The 23,228-nt window shown below is 37.8% G+C and overlaps 1 protein-coding gene across 11 annotated transcripts in view; it reads right to left on the bottom strand.

The window, feature by feature from the left end:
- The window catches only part of Cbfa2t2 (CBFA2/RUNX1 partner transcriptional co-repressor 2), a 145,499-nt gene that overhangs the window by 53,989 nt on the left and 68,282 nt on the right, over positions 1-23,228 (bottom strand). The window contains exon 1 of one of the 11 annotated variants that reach the window (XM_047538734.1): positions 12,573-12,602. The exons of the other annotated variants lie outside the window; for them this stretch is intronic. The gene's annotated coding sequence lies outside the window, so the exon portion shown is untranslated. Of the gene's footprint in view, positions 1-12,572; positions 12,603-23,228 lie in introns of those variants that run through there. 11 annotated transcript variants of the gene reach the window in all.

A 23,228-nucleotide genomic window follows, 5' to 3' on the forward strand; every position in this document is an offset into this window, starting at 1 on the left:
AGCAGAAAATTCTTTCCATTGTCAGGCACAATAGCACATGCCTGTCATTCCAGTTACGTAAAAGGCTAAAAACAGGGTAGGAATGATAGCAGAATGAGTTGAACATCATTGAACATAGATGTGCATATAAGATTACATGATCTGTAAAACTCTACATCAAGTACAACCAGAAGAATGAGAGGTTTTACTCCATTTACATATGATGTGTTAAAATGCATTCTATTGTCACTAAAAGAAAGAAGGAGGCTAAAAAGAGGAGGATTGCAAATTTGAGGCCAACCTAGACAATTTAGTGAGATCCATCTCAAAGTAAAAACGTCCCCCATTTTTTATTGCTGCATTATTAAATACAAGATGGGATGTGTTGCTACACATTCGTACACACACACAATGTATAACAATGTAATTTGGTCAATATCACTCCCCAGCATTCCCCTCCCCGGCCTTCCTGCCTTCCACCCTTCCGTCCCTTTCCTCTACTGACCTACCTTTGTAGATTTTCATGAGATCTACATTAAAAATAAAAACTTTTTTTTTTTTTTTTTTTTGTGGTGCTGGGGATTGAACCCAGGACCTTGTGCTTGCAAGGAAGGCCATCTACCAACTGAGCTATATCCCCAGCCCTACAAATAAAAACTTTTAAAAAGAGATGTAGTGCAGTGGTAGAGCACCCCTAGGTTCAATCCCTAGTAACAAAAACAACCAACCATGAAACTCAAGAGTAGAACTATTGCATAGGTAAACAATAGAAAGTACTATTGAACATACTATTGGTAAACACTGTAGACTAATGCTACTGACCAGAATCCTCCATGAACAATTGCCCACAAACAAGGGTATTTACAAATTATACAAGGTTTTTCCTTTTGAAGTTCTTTAAACTTCTTATGAGGCTGGTAAAGGAACAATGAAGAACAGAGGTGTGAGCTATGAGATAAAAAATAATGCTATAATGTAAGGGAAAAGGCTGTTACAACCCAAACAACGGCAAAGTCGGGAAATCCTCAGGTCTGAAGGAAGAAGTTGAAAAGAAATTGAGTTTGGTGTGAAGTATATTTTATAACTATAGTTAGTTTTTTCCCATTTGACTTTGGGGATTACACAACAAAGGTTGGTTCTGGGGTGTCATACTGGATATAACAGTGGCAGGTATACAGCATACTCCTACATGTTTTACTTTAATTAGATTAAAAACTAAGATTAATCATTTACTTGGATTTTCAGACAGTTAAGTTTTGGATAAGAGATATGGTCAAGTATTTCTGCTTATCATAGAGAAAAAAATAAGTAAAATGTATATTGTTCAGATGTATGACAGGACTATTGATCATTCCTAACAGGTTTACTAAGGAAGTCATTAAATTTGATTCTTCACAACAAATCAGTCTGCTAAGAAATACTGGGAGAGGTGGGTAAACAGAACACACCAGGAATCCCAGTTACTTAGGAGGCTGAGGCAGGAGGATCCCAAGATCAAGGCTAGCCTTACCAACTTAAAGTAGAGAATCTGTCTCAAGATAAAGTAATTTTTAAAAGGGGGTGGGGCAAGAAGGGCTGAGGATCTAGTTCAGTGGTGGAGAACTTGTGTAGCATGTGTTAGGCCCTGGGCTCCATCGCTAGTGAAGAGGGAAAGGGAGAAGGAATACCAGAAGAAGATTTGAAATGGTAAATAAGCACATAATAAAATGCTCAACACTAGTCACCAAAGAATAAAAAATTATAACAGACAGGAACTGACTACTGACACACATATACTCAGCAACATGGATGGATAAAAGTCGAAAGTATTAGGGTAAGTGAAAGATGCAAGATGCCAAAAAAAATCACATACCATGTTATCCTATTTATATGAAACTTCAGACAAGACAAAGCTAGTTATGAAAGCAGATCAGTGGTTTCCAGGAACTGATGGAAAGAAATTAAACATAAAGGGGCATGTTAGAAGGCTACAATAAAGCTGAGAAAAAATAGTAAACCAAATCCAGTCATATATTCTTTACAAAAATCATATTCAAGTTTATCTGAGAATGCAAGGATACTTTAATATTAGAAAAAACAAAGCCAGGTGAGGTTGTACACACCTGTAAACTCAGCAGCTCAGGAGGCTGAGGCAGGAAAATCTCAAGTTTAAAGTCAGACTCAGCATCTTAGAGAGGTCCTAGGTAACTCAGTGAGACCCTGTCTCCAAATAAAAAGAGCTAGGGATGTGTGGCTCAGTGGTTAAATGTCTCCAAATAAAAAGAGCTAGGGATGTGTGGCTCAGTGGTTAAATATCAATCCCCAATTATCCCCAACACACACCAAAAAATGGGAGAGAGGGAGGGAGAAGGAAGGAATGAAGGAAAGAAAGATTTAACTCCCCATATAAACAGATAAAGAAAATCTTAAGATCTCAGTAATTACAGAAAAAGCATTTGGGTAAACCCAGTTTCCACTTATGAATATCAACAAAGCCAGAAACACATCAATTCCTAATAAAGGGTCTTTTCCAATAACCCACATAAATGTCATGCTTACTGGGGAAGTATTATAAGCATCCTTTCAACTCAGAAAGAAAATCATTTATTACAGAGTCAGGCCATAGTGGCAGGACAGCAAAAAGAAATAAAGGGTGTAAGGACTGGAAAAGAAGAAATAAAATCTTTTTGTATAAGCCAGATGACTTTCTACATAGAAGGCAAAAGAGGAATTTACAACCCAGTTATTAGGATTAAGACATAGGAGCCTAGCACAGTGGCACACGCCTGTAATCCCAGTTGCTCGGGAGGCTGAGGCAAAAGGATCCCAAGTTTGAGACTAGCCTCAGCAATTCAGCAAGACCTTATCTCAAATGAAAATTAAAAAGGACTGAGGATATGGCTCAGTGGTTGAGTGACGCTGGGTTCAATTCCTGGTACTAAAAAAAAAAAAAGAGGACACGGTGGTTCACCAAGGTTGTCAGAGAAAAGTCCAAGCTTTAAAAATTAACTTCATTCTGCTGGGTGTGTTCCTAAAAGCCTATAATCTCAAGAGACTCAGGAGGTTGAGCCAGGAGAGGATATCAAGTTTGAGGTTAGCCTGAGCTACCTAGCAAGACCCTATTTCAAAATAAAACTTGTGGGGGGGGGGGGGGTGGAAGGAGTATGTAACAGCAGGTTTCCTATTGCTGAAGATAAAGCAGCAAATTAAAAAAAGAAAAAGGATTACATGAAATAGGTCAAAGTACAATCCTGAGGTTTTACCCTGAGCAACTGGAAAGAGGACTTGAAATGGGAAAGGAGATGGCCTGAGAAGCAGAAGCTAGGGAATGAGACGAACTGGTGATATAAATGCCTAGTAGATATTCAATTAAAAAGGTAGGACACACAGCAGAGTATAGAAGTCTGGAGTTGAGGTCTGAGGTAGAAAGCAAGAACTTGTAATGAGATGTTGTCAACTAATAGTATATGGATCCTATTTAATGTGCCAGAGAGCGGTCCCAGCATGGTGGTGCATACCTGTAATCCCAGTTACTCAGAACAGGAGGAGAGCATGTTTGAGGCCAGCCTCAGTAACTTAAAAAGACACTGTCTCAAAATAAAACAGAAAAAGCTGGGGATATAGCTTGGTGGTAGAATGCTTGCATGGCATGTGCCAAGTCCTGGGTTCTACCCACAGAACTGTTTAAAAAAAAAAAAAAAAGCTTGAGATCAAGTATCTGTGAGGAAGTGAGTATAAAACAGAGGTTCAAGGACTGATTGTCATGAAAGATAAGAAACTAAAAAAAGTGAATGAAAAAGAGCAGTCAGTCAGGTGTGGTGGCTCACGCCTATAATTCCAGCAGCTTGGGAGGCTGAGGCAGGAGGAATCCAAGTTCAAACCCAGCCTAAGCAACTCACTGAAACCCTGTCTCTAAATAAAATATTTTAATAGGACTGGGGATATGGTTCAGTGGTTAAAGAGTTCCTGGGTTCAATCCCCTGTACCAAAGTAAAAAGAAAAGGGGCTAGGGATGTAGCTCAGAGGTACAGTGCCCTTGGGTTCAGTCTTTAGTACAAAAGACAAAAATTAGACATTTTATTGTAACAAAGGACACATAAGAAAGATACTGTACACATCTCTCACTCTACAACTTAGTTGGGTGAAGAACAATGGCTATATAGTACATTAGGGCCAGATAAGAATAAAAAACTTTTCTTCCTTAAGTTAAGATCACCTCTTATCTGAAGCAGAATAACAGTAAACATGAAAAGTTTGTTTAAAGCAAAGATGAAAAAGGTAGTTTGGCAAATGAACAAAATTCTACAGCTAGAGATTTATGATCATGACGAGTCAAAGGCAGGCTACTGTGGATGGAGGCTGGGCAATAAACTGGAAGATGTCACTCAATCCTCATTCTGCTAATTTATCAGCTACTGTGGAACCCTGGACAAGTCACTCCAGAGCCTTGGTTTCTTCATTTGTAAATGGAAACAGGCAAGGAACTAAAAGGCAACTAAGCAGGTAAGAAAGTGCTCTGTCAGACCATTCAAATACAAGGTTGTATTAGCTACCCATCAGGAATGCATTGACGATCATGCCACTATGTGCTAATAGTAACTACAGGGTCTTTTCCAATGCTAATGATTTTAATATTTAAAGATAGGTTGTAATCAGCCTGCCAACATCAAAACCTTGTTGATAACCTTAATGCAAGTTAAAAGCAGCAGCAACACAGCTGACCTGATAACATAAATAGGGAAAAGTGAAATATGGATCGCCACTTCCCAGCTAAAACAAACGTTTACTTGGAATAATATAGTTATCTTCTCCAACTGCACACCATCTGTTTCAAGTCTCCACCAAGTTAATATTTCTCACATGAACAGACATTACTTAAATTATATTTGATTATCATCTTGCCTTCTCATGGAGACTACACCTCTTAACATTGTGCAGCAAAGTTAGAGAACCCAGAGAATCTGAGACTATCAGGGAATAAGCCATTTCGAATCATTTTGGGGGAGGGAGGAGTGGGTTTTTTTTTTGTTTTTTTTTCTGCTGGAGACTCTTTGGGGTGTGAATGGGGATGAAGATACGTCAAAACAAATTTCATATCTTTTTTTTAAAACCTTTATTTATTGACTCAGTGGTAGAGAGCACTTGCCTAGCATGTGGGAAGCACTGTGTTCAATTCTCACTACTATATAAAAAAAAAAAGTCCATCAACAACTGAAAAAAATATTTTTAAAAAAAGAGTTAACTTTAAAAAAATATGTGGGGGTGTTTATATTCCATAAACACAACTTGAGGTCCTTAATTTTTACAAGAATAAAGGGATCCTTAAAACCAGGAGTTTAGGGGCTGGGGAGATAGCTCAGATGGTAGAGTGCTTGCCTTATAAGCACAAGGCCCTGGGTTCGATCTCCAGCACCAAAAACAAAAACAAAAACAAAACAAAACAAAAAAAAAAAAAAACAGGAGTTTGAAACTGCTAACTTAATCCAAGTTTCTCTTCAAAATCCTACCTGTCCTGCCCTCTTACTGCAGCATTAGCCATGCTGTCCTTTTCTCTATCAAATATTCCAAGATAATTCCTGCTTCAGTGTGCTCAGAATATTTCTTATGCTTAGAACTGTTCTCCCTCACTCCCGTTGCTCATGGCTGACCCCTTGCCATTCCAATGTCAGTTCAAATGTCACTTGTTCCAGAGGGATTTTCCCTAACTCAAGTTGTTCTCCACTCCTAATCCTTCATATTATCCCACAATACTTTTCTTCATCGCACTTGTTACCTCAAAGTGCCTGTGGCGCACAGCACTGGGTAAAAAAACTTTGCCCATTTCCCTGACATACCCTCAGCAACTAGGGTACCCACACCAAATTACAGTGCTCTAAAGGGGCACTGCATCAAAGCTTGGCTGGACTTCCAATTTTCTTCCTTCATGTCCCTAGGCCCAGTAAGTCAGCATAACCTTGTTATTTCTACCCTTTCATTAGCATCCTCAATCCATTTTTAGGACTACTGTCTTTCACTTCTCTCCTAAATGGACCTTCTCAAGGATTCAACCTAATCTGCACTCTGTTGCCAGCACCTATTTCATCAGGAATTCCAGTTTTCTTCTGCTCCTCAGATTGGCCTTCATGATCCTCTAGGAGGTTGATAAACTCTGATATTCTTCTCCAATCATGAAAAAAGATGGGGATGTAGGTCACTGGTAGAGAGTTCCTAGGTTCAATCCCCAGGATCAAAAAAACAAACAAAAAGGATCAAATGATAAGCTGTCTACCGTGGAAAATTGAAGCAGAGAAAGAGGAGGGGTTTAATGCAGATGTAGAACATCCAGTAGGTATAAAATAAATAATCTGTTGGTTCCTTAAATAAGAAGTGTGAAACAACTTGGGAGCCTGAGGCATGAAAATCCCAAATTTGTGGCCAGTTTAGCAAGACCCTGTCTCAAAAAAAAAAAAAAAGTGTGTGCAGTGGGGGAGAGCCTGGAGATGTAACTTAGTGATAGAACATCCCTATTTTCAATGGCCAGTATTGCAAGCAATTAATTAATTAAAAGTGGGAGAGAGGGGGCTGAGGATATAGCTTAGTGGTAGAGTGCTTGCTAAGCATTTGCAAGGCCTGGGATTTGATTCCCAGCACTGCAATAAAATAAATAAATGAATAAAAAATAAATTTTAAAAAATGGGAAGGAACATCAGGAATAGGAAAGAATGTGTTGTGGTCTTAGCAGAAGCTGGGGTTGGGATCTCGGTAAGCAGGGTATATGTTCTTGGTAAGTTAAGAGTTAGGTGTCCACTGTGGGACTGGGTTCAGGGAACATTTCCTCCTGCTTCTGTTCTGTGGAGAGCAAAAAGAAAAAGGTGTAAGATGACTTTGGGAATGGTGCTTCTATGCCAGCGTACTGCAAGTTCCTGTATCCATCTAAGAACGCAGGTCTTATTTATTCCTTCTCACCTTTATTTTTAACCATTAAGTCTGTAGATTCTACTTCAGAAGAGTGGCCGCATTTTATTCCTTTTTCCTTTCCCATTTCTACATTTAATATTTTCTTCGACTTGGGCTGTTGTGGTGTAATGCCCCTAACTCCTACCTCCTGTCTGGATCTGGTCCACTCTGAGCCATCGTTCTTCCAACTATATTAACAGTAAATACAAAGATGTTTTACCTTTCAGAACATAAACCACTTGTTACTTTTATGCTTAAACTCCTTAGTATCTCTCTCTTACATGTACTTACTCAGCATAAATCTTGGGCCTCCTCATCGTAGCTGCTGATGATTCTAACAGTCAATGGTACAACGCAGTAGAGGGAGGGAGGGAGGAAGGAAGGAAGGAAAGAAGGAAAGGAGGGAGGGAGGGAGGAAAGAAGGAAAGGAGGGAGGGAGGGAGGAAAGAAGGAACGGAGGGAGGGAGGGAGGAAGGGAGGAAAGAAAGGGAGGGAGGAAGGGAGGAAAGAAAGGAAGGAAGGAAGGAATGAAGGAAGGAAGGAATGAATCATTGTGTACTCGTTGTACAACTGCTGTGGAAAACAGTATAAGAGTACCTCAAAAAATCAGAAATAAAATAACCATATGACCTACTACCTTCACTTCTGGGTATATACTCAAAAGAATTACAGACAGGATCTTAAGACATAGTTATACTCCCACAGTCATAGCAATTTTCACAATTGCTATAACATGGAAACAAACCAAGAATCCTGAACAGATGAGTGAACAAAATATAGTATATTTCTACAGCCTCTGAATATCATTCAGCCTTAAAAAAGGAAAACTTGAATTCAAGTCAGGTGTGGTGGTGAACACCTGTAATCCCAGTGATGAGGCTGAGGCAGGAGGATTGCAATTTCAAGAACAGCCTCAGCAACTTAGTGAGATCCTGTCTCAAAATAAAAAATAATAAAGGGCTAGGGATGTGGCTCAGTGTTCAACAGCCCCCAGGTTCAATTCCTGTACCCCAAAGTAAATTTAAAAACAGTAACATAAAAATTAATGAAATCTGGGGCTGGGGAGATAGCTCAGATTGTAGAGTGCTTGCCTTGTAAGCATAAGGCCCTGGGTTTGATCCCCAGCACCACAAAAAAAAAAAAAAAAAAAATTAATGATATCCATGGGGCTCAGTGGTAGAGTGCTTGCCTGGCATGTGTGAGGCACTGGGTTCAATCCTTGGCACCACATTAAAAAAAATAAATAAATAAAATAGAGATATTTTTAAAAAGTAATGAAATTCAAACAGATGCTACAACATGGATGAACCTTAAGGATATTATGCTAAACAGGTAGCCAGCCACAAAATGACAAGTACTATATGCTTCTACTTATATGAGGTCCACAGAATAATCAAATTCAGAGAAAGTAAAAGGGTAGCTGTCAGAGGTTGGGAGTAGAAAAGAATGAAGAGTTACTGTTTAAAGAACAAAGTTTGTTTTTCTGAAAAGTATTCTGGAGATAGCGGATGACGATGGCTGCAAAACAATATGAATGCGCTTCACAACACTGAATGTACACTTAAAATGACTGAGATGACAGATGTTATGAATTAGTAAACTAAGTTGTATGTATTTTATGATAATAAGAAAATTAGGAAAAGTTTTTTTTTTTTTTTTTTTTAAAGATAATAATAGTATTTAGTTATAATGGCTCAGGTATAAGCAGGTTATACATACTTTAATTCTAGGTCACAGACCATTCAGTTTATCTTAAAAAGTCATGCAGCTTTATGTGACACAAGAGAGATGAGTTATATGAATTCATCAGTACCACTTAATAAATGTACTATTAGTACATCATTGTGCCTTTATGGAAGACAGTATAATATTATAGAAACATCATGGCTCCATTAACTGTGTCAACTAAAAAGCTGAATGTCTATATTCTTAAATTTCTGGGTAATACTGGAGACTAATGCAGACATCATTACTTTTTATTTGTTCATATAATTCTCTCCATAGGCTTTTCCATCTCAAAGATGTTATATATTTATTCAGATGTATCCTCCTCCATACATGCATGTCATTATTATTTCAGATTGAAAAATATTAATTTTTAGAGTCGGGTACAGTGGTGCAACCTGAAACCCCAGCAACTCGGGAGTATGAGGCAAGAGGATCATGAGTTCAAAGCCAACCTCAGCAACTGAGCAAGGTACTTAGCAACTCAGCAAGACCCTGTCTCTAATCAAAATACAAATAAGGGCTCGGGATGTGATTCAGTGGTTAAGTACCCCTGAGTTCAATCCCTAGTACAAAATAGAGAACTTTTCAGGCTGGGGATATAGCTCAGTTGGTAGAGTGCTTGCAAGCACTAAGGCCCTGAGTTCAATCTCCAATACGACAAAAAAAAAAAAAAAAAAAAAAAAAAGGCTATTCACAAAAGGTTGTGAACTTTGGCTATTTTAATTTTATTCTATTAAGTAAAAATAAACTCACACAATGCAAAGGCATATGTGCCCATTCCCCTCTTTCAATTAGTAAGGTAATCTCGAACAAGTTCACTGTGACTTAAAATTTTTAAAATTCATATTACCATATTCAGATAACCTGTATGCTGCAAATATTTTTCTTTTTTTGTACATATTCATCCATCAACCTTTAAATGAACTTGCCAGCTGGGAACGGTGGATTACACCTATAGTCCCAATGACTCGGAAAGTTGAAGCAGAAGGATCATGATCACAAGTTTCAAGCCAGCTTGGGCAATTCAGAAAAACCCTGTATTTAAAAAAAAAAAAGGGGGGGGGGGGCCTGCCAATATCAGGTTTCCAACTAGTTCAATGAACCTTAATATTCAATAAATTGATTTTCTTAAGTTCCCTCAGACTAAAGAATGTCTAGTCAGCCCATTACCTTCTGTGTTGGGGTGGCAAACCACAAAGAGAACTGCAGACTCAAAGAGTATAGCAGAGATCATCGGGGCATAGTGGCGCACTCCTGCAATCCCAGCGGTTCTGGAGGCTGAGGCAGGAGGATCAACAGTTCAAAGTCAGTCTCAGCAAAAGTGAGACCCTAAGCAACTCAGTGAGACTCTGTCTCTAAATAAATACAAAAAAGGGCTTGGGATGTGGCTCAGTGGTTGAGCGCCCCCGAGTTCAATCCCTGGTACCAAATAATAATAATTTTTAAAAAGTAGCATAAATTAGATTCGGCTCTCTTCCATGATGGGAAGCCTCATCCCTGCTTGCCTGACAGTTTCTGTTAAGGAACTTTTGGCACTCAGGGCTTTGCCTTACTACAAAGGTAGCATATGCCATTGCCAATTAACTGGGAAGTAGTTTTTGGCAATGGTTACCAATTGGTGAAAATCTATCATGCCTCATCAAAAGACAGGTAAAAGGTTGTGTAAACTAAACCCACCAAACCTCAAATTCCAGGTACATGCATACAGTTTTCGTGGAGTCAGGGCAAAAAATGAAGCTTTCTGTGTTTGAATCAATGTGGATAAGAGTTTACACACCTTCTGGGGTAACAAACTAGTGTGATTTTTTTTTGGGGGGGGGGTACCAGGGATTGAATTCAGGAGCACTCAGTCACATCCCAGTCCTATTTTGTATTTTATTTAGACACAGGGTCTCACTGAGTTGCTTAGCACCTTGCTTTTGCTGAGGTTTGCTTTGAACTCACCATCCTCCTGCCTGTGCCTCCCCAGCCGCTTGATCCTTTCGTTTAACTACTTTTTGGAAGCTCATTTTGGGCAGGACAATAGCATTGCAGATACTTTTTATAAGGAGACCTGCTCCTGAGACATGTCAACAAATATGTACTGAATTTTGGGTTATTTATAGAAAACTCTAGTAAATCTGCCATGTAAGGCAAAGATTCTTTCTATAACTAAATCATTTAGGTTTTTATTGCTATGACCTAATTACCTGACTGCAACAACCTGAAGGAAAAGTTCATTTTAAGCTCATGGTTTCAGAGGTTCAATTCATGACTGGCCAACTCCATCACTCTGGCCTGAAGTGAGGTGAAGCATCACAGCAGAAGGGCAGGGCAGAAGAAAGCTGCTCACCTTAGGATAGCCAGGAAGCAGAAAGACTGGAAGAGCCAGAGACAAAATACATATTCCTCAAAGAATGCCCCCCAGTGACCCATTTCCTCCAGCCATGCCCCATGTTGCCCACAATGACCACTTAGTAATCTATGCAAACAATTAGTCCCTCAAATGGGTCACAGGTCACAGCTCTCATGGTCTAATCATTCCACCTCCTGCGTGAACACAGGAGCTTTCAGGAAACACCTTCTATCCAAATCCTAACAGTAACATGTAACTTTCAACAAATTCACATTTTCTAAGTATACATTTTTGTATAGGTTTTCATAACGTGGGTCTGTGTTCCCCAATATGATAGTCATTAGCCACATGGGGTTATGGACCATTTAAAATGTAGCTATTCTAGACTGAGATGTGCTATAAATATCAAAGACATAGTAATAAGAAAAAATGTAAAACATCAATAATTTTATAATGATTATGCACTGAAATAGCTCATATTACATTTAATTTCAAACAAAAGAGAAAAGGGGAGCAAAGGAAAAATAGGCTAACATGGCTAATCAAGAAATTACAGAGTTTACCTGCAGAAAATGGAAATTAAAACAAGGCGAGTTCAGCTTCTGGTGAAGCAGGAGAAGCCAAGTCTGATTAATCACACATCATGTCTTATCAGTGGTCCCTGTCTCCCTTCTTGTACAATCTAAGGAACATTATTTATCAACTATTTTGTAAATTCAAGTTTTTTAGTAGCTCCAGAAACATTTTTTAAAAGAAGCAAATCCCATCTCATCTCCTTTTTTAAGTGTAAATGACTGGTTTTAGAAGTGAAACCATTTGCTGGTTTCTTTGTTTAGTTTTTTTTTTTTTTTTTGGTGGGGGGTACAATAAGAAAATAGTGGGATATTGAATTTTGAGAGGCTTGGACTGTCTTGGGTGCCAGATTAACATTCCATAGGTGAGGGGTTAGTTTTACACCCCACAATACAAAGCATATTATATTGCAGTTTGGAGCTGGGGGTGGGGGAATTCACCCATTTTCTTCCTTTGTAAATAAGGCAAATTACATATGTGATCTCTTTTTGTTGCTTGTATTATATTTCAGTTCTGGTGTGGTAACAGAAAAAAATATGGACTTTGGATTCAAATTGAGACTATGCTACTTTTCTAATTCGTTGGAAATGGGAATAGTTCCCCAAACATCTACTTCCTCAGGCTGGGGTCGTGGCTCACTGGCAGAGTGCTTGTGTGAGGCACTGGGTTCAATTCTCAGTACCACATATAAATAAATAAATAAATGTCCACCAACAAAAGAGTTGCTGTCATGATTATAACATATGTAAAAGTGAAAGAAAAAAAAAGTTGTTTCCTTGTGAGCCCAGTCACCAGGGTTGTTGTTGACAACCAAATGGAAAAAAAAAAAACAACAACAACAAAAAAAAACAAGCTAGTGCACATTCCATGCCACACAGAAAGGACTTCATCTTTATTGTTTCCCGAGAAACCTGGACTAATAGGATCTCACATTCTTCAGGCAGAGCAATTACGGGTAGCATACTTTGGCTTACTCTTCCGTTCTAAAAGTAAACTCAAAATAGAATTGACTGGGGATATAGCTCAGTGGTAGGGTTCTTACCTAGGCGCAGAGGCTCTGGGTTCAATCCCCATCACTGCAACAAACAAACAAATTAAAAGAATTCATTTAACAGATCATTTTGGGAGGCCTAAATCCTTAAGGAATGTTAAAGATGAATACAAACACCAGGCAAGGTGGTACACACCTGTAATCCCAGTGGTTCTGGAGGCTGAGGCAAGAGGTTGTAAAGTTTAAAGCCAGCCTCAACAACTCAGCAAGACTCTAAGCAACTCAATGAGACCCTGTCCCTAAATAAAAAATAAAAAGGGCTGGGTATGTGACTCAGTGGTTGAGCCCCCCCACCCCTTGGTTCAATTCCTAATACCTCACCTCACACCCCTCAAAAAGGAATATGAAAATGAAGTGCTTCACTATAATGAATCTAGGGAAACAGTATCATATAAGTGTCTCTTCAATAAACAAACACAAGAGGAAATGTCTCCTCGATAACTGGCTGCTTTTTTGATGGAAATAGTTGTGGTTTCTTTTTCCTTTCAACTCCTTAACATCAAACCATCCTTGCATTGTGTGATCAACATTGGTTAGACTGTATTACTCTCAAATCATGTTGAAATTAATAATAAATCAAGGAATAAAGGAAAAGATAATACAGTGAAAGTCTTTCCAACAACTCAGAAATGAAGGACCAAGAAAGAAATGTGAGGAGTAGTGCATGGTGGTGAACACCTATTACCCAGCAACTTGGGAGACTGAGGCAGTAGGATCAGCCTCAGCGACTCTGCCAGGCCCTAAGCAACTCAGGGAGACCTTGTATCAAAATAAAAAACAAAAGGGCTGGGGATGTGGCTCAGGGGTTAAACACCTCTGGGTTCAATTCCCAGTACCTCCGCTCTAAAAAAAAGAAAGAAAAGATACATGAGCTGAATGGTAATGGTACTTTATTTCAAAAAAATATTTTTTGTTCATGTGCATTTAAGTTTCTATTTAATTATAGGAAAGTCTTCAAATCATTCATATTTTCATCTATAAGTTCATCATGTTAATACTTAAGCAAAGCTCAACAAAGACTAACAATGAATACTTTAAAATATCAATATACCACACATTCAAAATTAATAAAGTGGGCAGAAATTTGGAAGTGACAGCCATGTTTATGGCTTTGATAGTGGTGATGGTCTCACAGGTGCATACGTATCCTCAAACATTAAACACATACATACAGCTTCTTATAATGTCAGTCATAAAGTTTCTTTTACACAAAAACTAATTACTCTTTCTATATTTCTACATTGTTGGAAACTTTGAACTTCCCCTTTCAATGGGTTGACTCAGTGATTCACTTTATATTCTTGACTTCCTTACTATCAAAAATTTCTAAAGGGTTGGGGCTGTAACTCAGTGGCAGAGTGCTTGCCTAGCATATATGAGGCACTGGGTTCAATCCTTGGCACCACATAAAAATAAATATAAAATAAAGGTATGCTGTCCATCTACAACTACAAAAAACATTTTTTTTAAAAAATTTCTAAAGCAACTTAAATGATCTGAATGAAGCAATGCTTGGAACAAGTAGTCCAGGTGTGAGCATCTAACTGATTTGCCCGAGGATAGAAATCCTGAGTTAAGATTAATGGCTTTATCAGAAAGCTTGGAATGGACCCACCATTTGACCCAGCTATCCCACTCCTTGGCCTATACCCAAAGAACTTAAAATCAGCATACTACAGAGATAACAGCCACATCAATGTTCATTGCTGCTCAATTCACCATAGTCAGATTGTGGAACCAACCTAGATGCCCTTCAGTTGATGAATGGATAAAGAAACTGTGGCATATATTTACAATGGAATATTACTCCACCATGAAGAATGATAAAATTATGGCATTTGCAGGCAAATGGATGAAATTGGAGAATATCATGCTAAGTGAGATAAGCCAATCTCAAAAATCCAAAAGACAAATGATCTCACTGATAAGCGGATGAGGACATATAATGGTGGGTGGGAGGGGTTAGCGTTAGGGGGTTAGGTTTAGGGTTAGGGATAAGGAGGATGGTAAGAATGGAGGAAGGAAGGACTGTATAGAGGGATGAGGGGTGGGGGGGAAGGGAAAAAAATAATAACAGAATGAATCAAACAACATTACCCTATGTAAATTTATGATTACACAAATGGTATGCCTTGACTCCATGTACAAATAGAGAAACAACATGTATCCCATTTGTTTACAATTAAAAAAAAAAAAAAAGATTAATGGCTTTAAATGCCAAAGGAGACCAGACATAACAAATTAAAGAGAAGGGCATGCAAAATAATTCAACTTTTGTCTTAGAAATATCCAAGATGTTTTCCATACAGGTTCACTTAAGGAAATGTAATTAAAGCTGATTTCAATCAACAGAGACAGAGAATATTACATTTAGATAGTGAGGTTTTAATTTTGAGAGTTGTTTTTTAAGGTCAGACTCACTTGCCCAGGCTGGTCTCAAACTCTTGGGGTCAAGCAATCCTCCTGACTCAGACTACAGAGTAGCTGGGACTACAGGTGCAAGCCACTATGCCTGGCTTTCCTATATACTTTTAGAACACTATCAAGTTTGTAACCTCCAAAGTAGAACAATTCAGAATTTCTATGCCCTAGTTCCTCTTTTCTCTTAAGGAAAAGAGAGCTTGTCTGTGGAATCAGTATTTTTTCCTGATCAGAGATGTTTGTCTACAGATATTTCCCTATTACGAGTTCTCTTGGCTTCTCATGCTCTCATCACACAGTCCTTTTTCTTTTCCCACTGCCGGGGATGGAAACCAGGGTCTTGCAAATGCTAGGCAAGTGTTCTATCACTGAATTACACACAGAGCCCACAGAGTACTTCTGATTACTCAAAGTCCTTTGAAGAGAATGAAAGATTTTTACCTATGTTAAAATTGTAGCCCATGCAAATTTCTGCTAGAAAATATGGAAGACTGACATGAATCCAGTTTCTGCTTAAAACTTAAAAGAAAGATGGGATAAGATTAAGAGTATAATTCACTGTTTTAAGGACAGACTCAATACCAATTGTAACTTCAGTTTTTTCACCTCTGTAACAGAGTTAACAATAATAATCATTATGATGACAGAATTACATGAGCCTACACTGGCAGTTATTCTGCACTGCAAATTAATCATACTCATTAATTAAGTTAGCCTTTTAGAGAAAGATATGTACAAAGAAAGATGAAAGGATTAAACCTACAATTCAACAGCAAATCATAAAGAATAACTGTGCTTTTCTTCTAGAGTTAACTTTAATTTTATCATAGCCAAGGTTTAATAACTATTTCCCTACATTTCTTCCATTGACCCTCCATTCAACCACATCAAAATGGATAGTGAATTTTGGAAGAAAACAAATATGTATTTCTAGTTCAGGCTAGAAGACTTTTTAGATTATCTATATGCTTATTTGCTTCCATTAGTTCAAGTATCCAACTACTAATGTATCAGGAAGAAAAGGCACAGAAATAAATGTATGTTGAAGTTCAACACAATTAGTGGAGCTACAAAACTCCTTCTTTGCCAGTAAATTGTTCATTTCATGTAACTGTATGACCATACTCCTGGGAATTTCTATCTAAGAAAATATCTCAAGGGAAGCAACTTATTCCACAGAGGAATAGTAAATTAAATGCTGGAACAACATGTCAATATGAACTGTGAAGGCATTAAAAATTATGATGTAGATCATTTGACACTTGAGGAAATTTATAGAATACAAGCTAGGTGGGGAAAACTACAAAAATTATATATGCAGTATAATTACAATTATTTATAAAAAATAGATACATAGTCACAGCATGAAAAAGAACATGAAAATGGAACTGATGACATGTTAGGGTAAACATCAATTTCCTTGAATCTTTGGAACACTGCTTATGAAATATTTTCCTTTGTCCACCCCTGCCACACACACACAATGAATATGCTGTCCTACAGAAGAATCATTCGACGTTCACTGCACTGCCAAGCATTACTAATGTGTTAAGTCTTCATACACAGGTAGCATGATCTAGTTAAAATGACTTCTTTACAAAACTGAAATGTTGACAAGTTAAAGGAACACTGGGATAGGGTACTTAAAATAGCAAAAATTACAGGAAAAACAAGGTTTGAAGTCAGAAGCCCTAGACCTCGCGGACTTTCTCCACCTAAATGGCATAGATGGCTAACAACGGGCTCTCCAACGAGACCGACTGCCCTATACTACAATCTCAACAATTTATTGATGAAATGCATCTCATTTAACCTGTCAAAACCTCATTGTGAGTTTAAATGATTTTTTTTTTTTGGCATTTACTACATGCTTAATAAACACATCAAAAACTGGCTCATCAACTCTGTAAAATAGGCACTTAAGTCTGCCTTACTCTCTAAGGAACTGAAGTTAATAATCCAGTTTTAAAATGCATGCCATTATATAAAAATGTTATAGTTATCATCATCATCATCTGCTATTATTACTATTACTATCTCTACCACCCCTACTAAGACCTGGTGGCTTAAAGTAAAACCTTAAAGTGAAACCTTTGTTAGACTGGAAGTTTTTTACTAAACCAAATGACAAAAGTGAGAGTATACAATCAAAAGGGAAAAATCCAGGGTAAGTCTACAATTAAATACTTGTTAATGTTAATATAGGAGGGAGTACAGGAAAATGCTTCCAGAATTTTGAGATAATTATCCTCTTAGAGGACAATGAAAATACTGAGAATGCATAATACAGCAGAACTCCCTGCAGAGAGAATACATCTGCTAGTAGAGATTTAGGTCATCATTTAAATCTGAACAAGTTAAATCTTAATATACCTACCAACCTTCTCTATAATTACTTAAATTTGACAATTTAGTCTCAATTGCATGTAGTTACCTTTTTAAAAAAAACAAGATGGTTTAAAAATATTTACTAAATATGGTTTTAAAAACATGGTTTGTTTGAAGAGAAAAAATAACCTAAGCTTCATCATATTTTATAATCAATTATGGGCACATAGAAAAAACTGTATCTCCTCAAACAAAGCTAAGAATTAGCTGAAGAACTTTTAACTAAAAAACCTAGACAAGGTTATGGCTTGAGATAGTTAGGTGGTGGCCCTGGAAAAGAGTCAATTACCATGTGGTTAGAACAACTTCCTAGTAATATGTAAACTGCAACAACTGACTGGTTTCTCAAATTAGTACTATAGTGTTCCCAGATAAAGGACAGCTAGATGGTAATATGATCTAATGAAAATTATGGTGTTTTATGTTGATAAAAATCAATACAAGCCAGGTGCAGTGGTGCACGCCTGTGATCACAATTCAGGAAGGTAAGGCAGGAGGAACGGAAGTACAAGGCCTGAGCAATTTAGTGAGGCCCTGTTTAAGGAGGGCTGGAAAAGGCTGGGGATGTAGCTCAGTGGTAAAGCACTTGCCTAACGTGTGCAGGGTCCTCGGTTCAATCCTCAGTACCACAAAAAGAAAAATTAACTTTAAAAGGGCTTGTAGTTCAGGGGGAAAAAAGCACCACATTCTATGTCTAATTCTCCACAGAAACACAGATAAACATAAGAGCAGCACAGAAAACACCTTCATATTATCAAAGAGCAGGGTATAATTTACATTTGAAAAAAACAACGTGGAAAAAGTATGTAAAACAATGTGGAGAAATAAGAAGTTGGCTTTAAAAGAAGTAATGCTCTCATTTTTTATTTTTGGATACTGGAGATTGAACACAAGCACTTTACCACTGGGCTACATCCCCAGACCTTCCTATCTATCTATCTTCTAGTTATCTATTTATTTAAGATAGGGTCTATCTAAATTTAAATTGTTAAGGGCTGGATAAACTGCTAAGGCTGAGCTTGAACTTGTGATCCTTCTGCCTCAGACTCCTGAGTTGCTGGGATTTTACAGGCACATGCAGCTAGTGCTTACATTTGTAATACAAGAAGCTAACGAGGGCTGGGGATAGCTCAGTTGGTAGAGTGCTCACCTAGCGTGCACAACGTCCTTGGTTCAATCCCCAACACCAAAAAAATAAATAAATAAAAAGTTAACCTTTTTTTTTTTTTTTTTAAATCAAGTTTTTGGGAATTTTTTTGGTACTGGGATTGAACCCAGGGGCACTTTACCTCTGAGCTACATCCCTGGTCCCTTTTATTTTTTATTTGAGACAGGGTCTCACTAAGTTGGTTAGGGCCTCACACTTGCAATCCTCCTGAGTCTGAGGCATGAGCCACAGTGTCTGGCACCATGATTCATTTTATCGAACGTCACTAAAAGGGTAACATGACTAACACTGTTTTTAAGTGCTCACGATACAAACAAAAAACTGCACTTTCAGAGCTCAAGAATTTCATGATATAGCTAGGTGGTCAAAGTTAAAGGAGGGCACCCCAAATAGACAAGGAATGGTACAGAACATAAAACAGGGAAACCTCATACATACAATCAAACCATCAACGTTTATTTTATCATCTCAAATACTACATGGGGTCATGGTCACCCTTAAGAAACAGATGAAAACTGAGATTCTTTCCATCAAATTAAGAATATACTTCTGCAACCAAATCCAGAAGTACCTACATATTGATGTAAAGTTATCTCCTAAGACTTCACTCAGCCCACTTTTCAAACACACTAGTTCACTAGCTTGCAAATTCTAAGGCTAACTTTTCATTGGGTTTGGGAATAGGGAACAGATGGTCTATCCAGCATAAACTCTCTCACAAGAACTAATTTTTACCAATCACATGTGGTTAAAATCCAGACTTTTACCTACAGATTAGTGAGCAACAGAAACCCTTATAATGATGTGACAATTATTCAGTGTGACAGTTGTTTGTATCACTACCAAATGTGAGTTTTTAAACACAGGCTAACACCTCTGGTTCCCCAGGATTAAAACAAAACAAAACAAAAAAGCACTAAAAATATAAAACAAGACACTGCAAAGAAAATTTTTTTAAAGTGAGTGATTCTAAGAAAGTAAGTTACTAACAAATTAAAAAAAAGATATAGAGAACCACTCATTCCAGTATTCATACTACATACCATGGCTTCAGGATGTATTTTCATTAAGTAAAAATGAAAAATAACAAAGTTATCTATATGCTATAGATTAAGTCCTATTCAAATTGTGATGCTTTCATCACCGACTGCATAATGCAGAATACTGAAGACTTCTTTTCAGTGATGAAGACATCACAAAGCCCTAAGTGCAACATTTATTAATTTTTGTTTCAGAAGAAGTGAGCCTCTGCCCTCGGGTTACAAGCTCCTTGAAAGCTGGAACCATGTCCATTTTGATCTCTGCTGTATTCTCAATGCCAAGTCTAGTGATCAGAACATAGTCCATATACTTGTTTTTTACTTCTCTGTAAAGTCAACTCTTAGATATTTCTTAGTGTGTTACACAGGTTATGTCATCCACGTTTTCCTAACAATAGGACTGGTTAAAAAAAAAAAAAATTGGGATTTAAAATTAGGACCAAACTTCAACTTTGATTTTAAATTCAATGAAAAACAAGGTAGAAGCAGGTTTGGTGGCACATGCCTATGATCCCAGCAACACAGAAGGATCACAAGCTTGAGGCCAGCCTAGGCAACTCAGGTGAGAGAGACTGTCCCAAAATAAAAAAAAAAGGGCTAGAGATGTTGTTCCGTGGTAGAGAACCTGCGTAACATGTGCAAGGTCCTGGGTCCAGTTCAATCTCTAGTACTGAAAGGGGGGGGGGGGGCGCGAAGCACAAGAAAATGAACAAATGATTTGTAGATTGAGAAAAATTGTTCACAGCTCAAATATCTGACAAAATGCTTATACGTAGTGAGCATGTACAAAGAAAGTCAGCAATAAAAACACAAATAACCAAAACTCAAAGGGAGGTACGAATGAACAGACTGTTCATATTGAACAAAATGTCACATTTAAAGGAAGACACAGCAATATGCACACAGGTAGTAAACATTAATAATCAAGGAAATGCAAATTAAAAGCACAGTGAGTTGTTATCATCACTTACTCAATAAAATAGCTGAAATAAAGAATGACTGCAGGCTGGGGATATAGTTCAGTTGGTAGAGTGCTTGCCTTGCAAGCATAAGGCCCTGGGTTCAATCCCCAGTATCACACACACACACACACAAAAAAAAGAATGACTAAATGTTAAGGACACAGAGCATCCAGAACTCTAATACACTGTGGTTAGTGTTTTACATGGTACATTTGGGGTAACTATTTCACAGTTTTCTGAAAACTTAAACATACTTCTACCCAATGATTTTATAATTCAACCCCAAGAAAAAATAAAACATGTTCACAAAAACTTCTCCAGGGATATTTACAGCAGCCTTACTCATAACAGAAAAGGTATGGAAATAATCCAAATGTCCACCAACAGATGAATGGAAAGTATGGTACATCCATACAACAAAATACTGCAACTTTAAAACACTTTTTTTAAAAAATATTTTTAGATGTTGATGGACCTTTATTTTATTCATTTATTTATATGTGGTGCTGAGAATCGAACCCAGTGCCTCACACATGCTAGGCAAGCGCTCAATCACTGAGCCACAAACCCAGCCCTAAAACACTTTTGATTCATGCTTACATGTATGGAACACAAAAACAAAGAGGTCAAACACAAGAGTACCCACTGAATGATTTCATTTACCTGAAATACAAATGCAGAGGGAGAAATGAAACCATGTTGCAGGGAGGTGAGCAGGAAATTTCTGGTAAATGTTAAGTTTTCTAAAATTTTAGAGGATAGTTAGAGAAATACAGATAACTTTTATTTATTTAATTTTGGAAGTGGGGTTTACTGGGGACTGAACCCGGGGCACTTAAGCACTGAGCCACATCATCAGGCCTTTTTATTTTTCATTTTAAGGCAGGGTTTCACTAAGTTACTTAGAGCCTTGCTAAATTGCTAAAGTTGATCTTGAACTTGCAATCCTTCTGCCTCAGCCTTCAGAGCACTGGGATTACAGGTGTGCACCATGTTCTTCTACAGATGACTACTTTTTAAAATTTCATCGAATTAAACATGTATCTGTGCATTTAATTTTAATTATATTTCTAAGATCAATGCAATAGGATTTCACTGCTTGTTCTACTGTCCCTTTTGTAATAGCAGTCCCAGCATATAAACGTTATGATGATTTAGTCAGCTTTTTCACTGCTGTGACTAAAAGATCTGACCAGAACAATATTAAAGAAGGAAATGTTTATTTAAGGGCTCAGGGTTTCAGAAGTCTTAGTCCATGAAGGCTGGCTCCACTCCTTGGAGCTTGAGGTGAGGCTGAACATTACAGTGGGAGAGGGTGGCAAAGGGAAGCAAGCAGTTCACATGGTGATCAAGAAGCACAGCGTTTCCACTCTGGAGACACAAAATATATGCCACATAGCCACGCTCCCAATGACACTTCCTCCAGTCACACCTACCTGCCTCCAGTCACTACTCAGTTAATTCCATCAGGGATTAATTTACTGATTAGGTTAAAGCTAAGAATCAATCATTTCTCCTCCGAACATTCTTGCATTGTCTCACATGTGAGCTTTTTGAGAGACACGACATCTAAGCCATAACATAATATTTCTTAACACAAGGAAATACTTAGGACATCTCTGTGCAGCCCTGTACAATAGCTATGAAAAAAAAAAGAGTCCTCTTGCAGATTCTCCCTATAGCTAGTTAAGTCATCCTTCATCTTTCCTCCAGTATTTCATCCTGAAGACTGAGTCTGATAATCAGACTAGCACTCTTACATCCTGACTGACAAGCATTCACTTCTAATCAATAAAAGATGTGGGGCTGGGGTTTTGGCTCAGTGGTAGTGCGCTCGCTAGCACGCATAAGGCCCTGGGTTCGATCCTCAGTACCACATTAAAAATAGTAATAATAATAATAATAAAGGTATTGTGTCCACCTACAATTAAAAATTTTTTTCAAAAATGCAGATGTGGGAATGGTGACAGGGTGGGCCTTATGCCAAAGTAACAATATTTCTTCTATTCAAGAGCAAATACCCTTCTCAAGATCTAAGTCATACAGGCTGGGAATATAGCTCAGTTGGTAGAGTGGTTGCCTTGCAAGCACAAGGCCCTGGGTTCAATCCCCAGCACCGCCAAAAAAAAAAAAAAAAAAAAAAAAAAAAAAGAAAGAAAAAAAAAAAAAAATCCAAGTCATCCAAATAGAGAATGACATCTGGAAATACACTGCAATGTCATGTGTTTGGCCCTTTTGGATGATAGCTCTAAGCACTTCAGGCAGAAGGTTTTTGTGCCAGTCTCATGGAATACCACAGAGTACAGCAACTCCACACCTTGCAATATGGAGAAAGTGCTAAAAACTCTAAGGGAAAAGTAATAGTCAATGGGCATAATCAAAAGTAACTTAAGAAAATTCCCTTGATTATGATACTTCTGCAAATAGAAATTGTTAATCTTATTTTCACACTGAACTTTAGGCCTAAATTCTCTATTTGTTCAGTCTTGACTTCTCAATTCCTTGCCGTTTAGGGGGATGTCTATCTTTAAAAATTAATCCCACCACGCGCAGTGGCACATGCCAGCGGCTCAGGAGGCTGAGACAAGACGATCTCAAGTTCAAAGGCAGTCTCAGCAAAGATGAGGCATTAAACAACTCAGTGAGACCCTGTCTCTAGATAAAAATA

The sequence above is a fragment of the Sciurus carolinensis genome, chromosome 2, assembly GCF_902686445.1.
Source record: "Sciurus carolinensis chromosome 2, mSciCar1.2, whole genome shotgun sequence".
Lineage (NCBI taxonomy): Eukaryota > Metazoa > Chordata > Mammalia > Rodentia > Sciuridae > Sciurus > Sciurus carolinensis.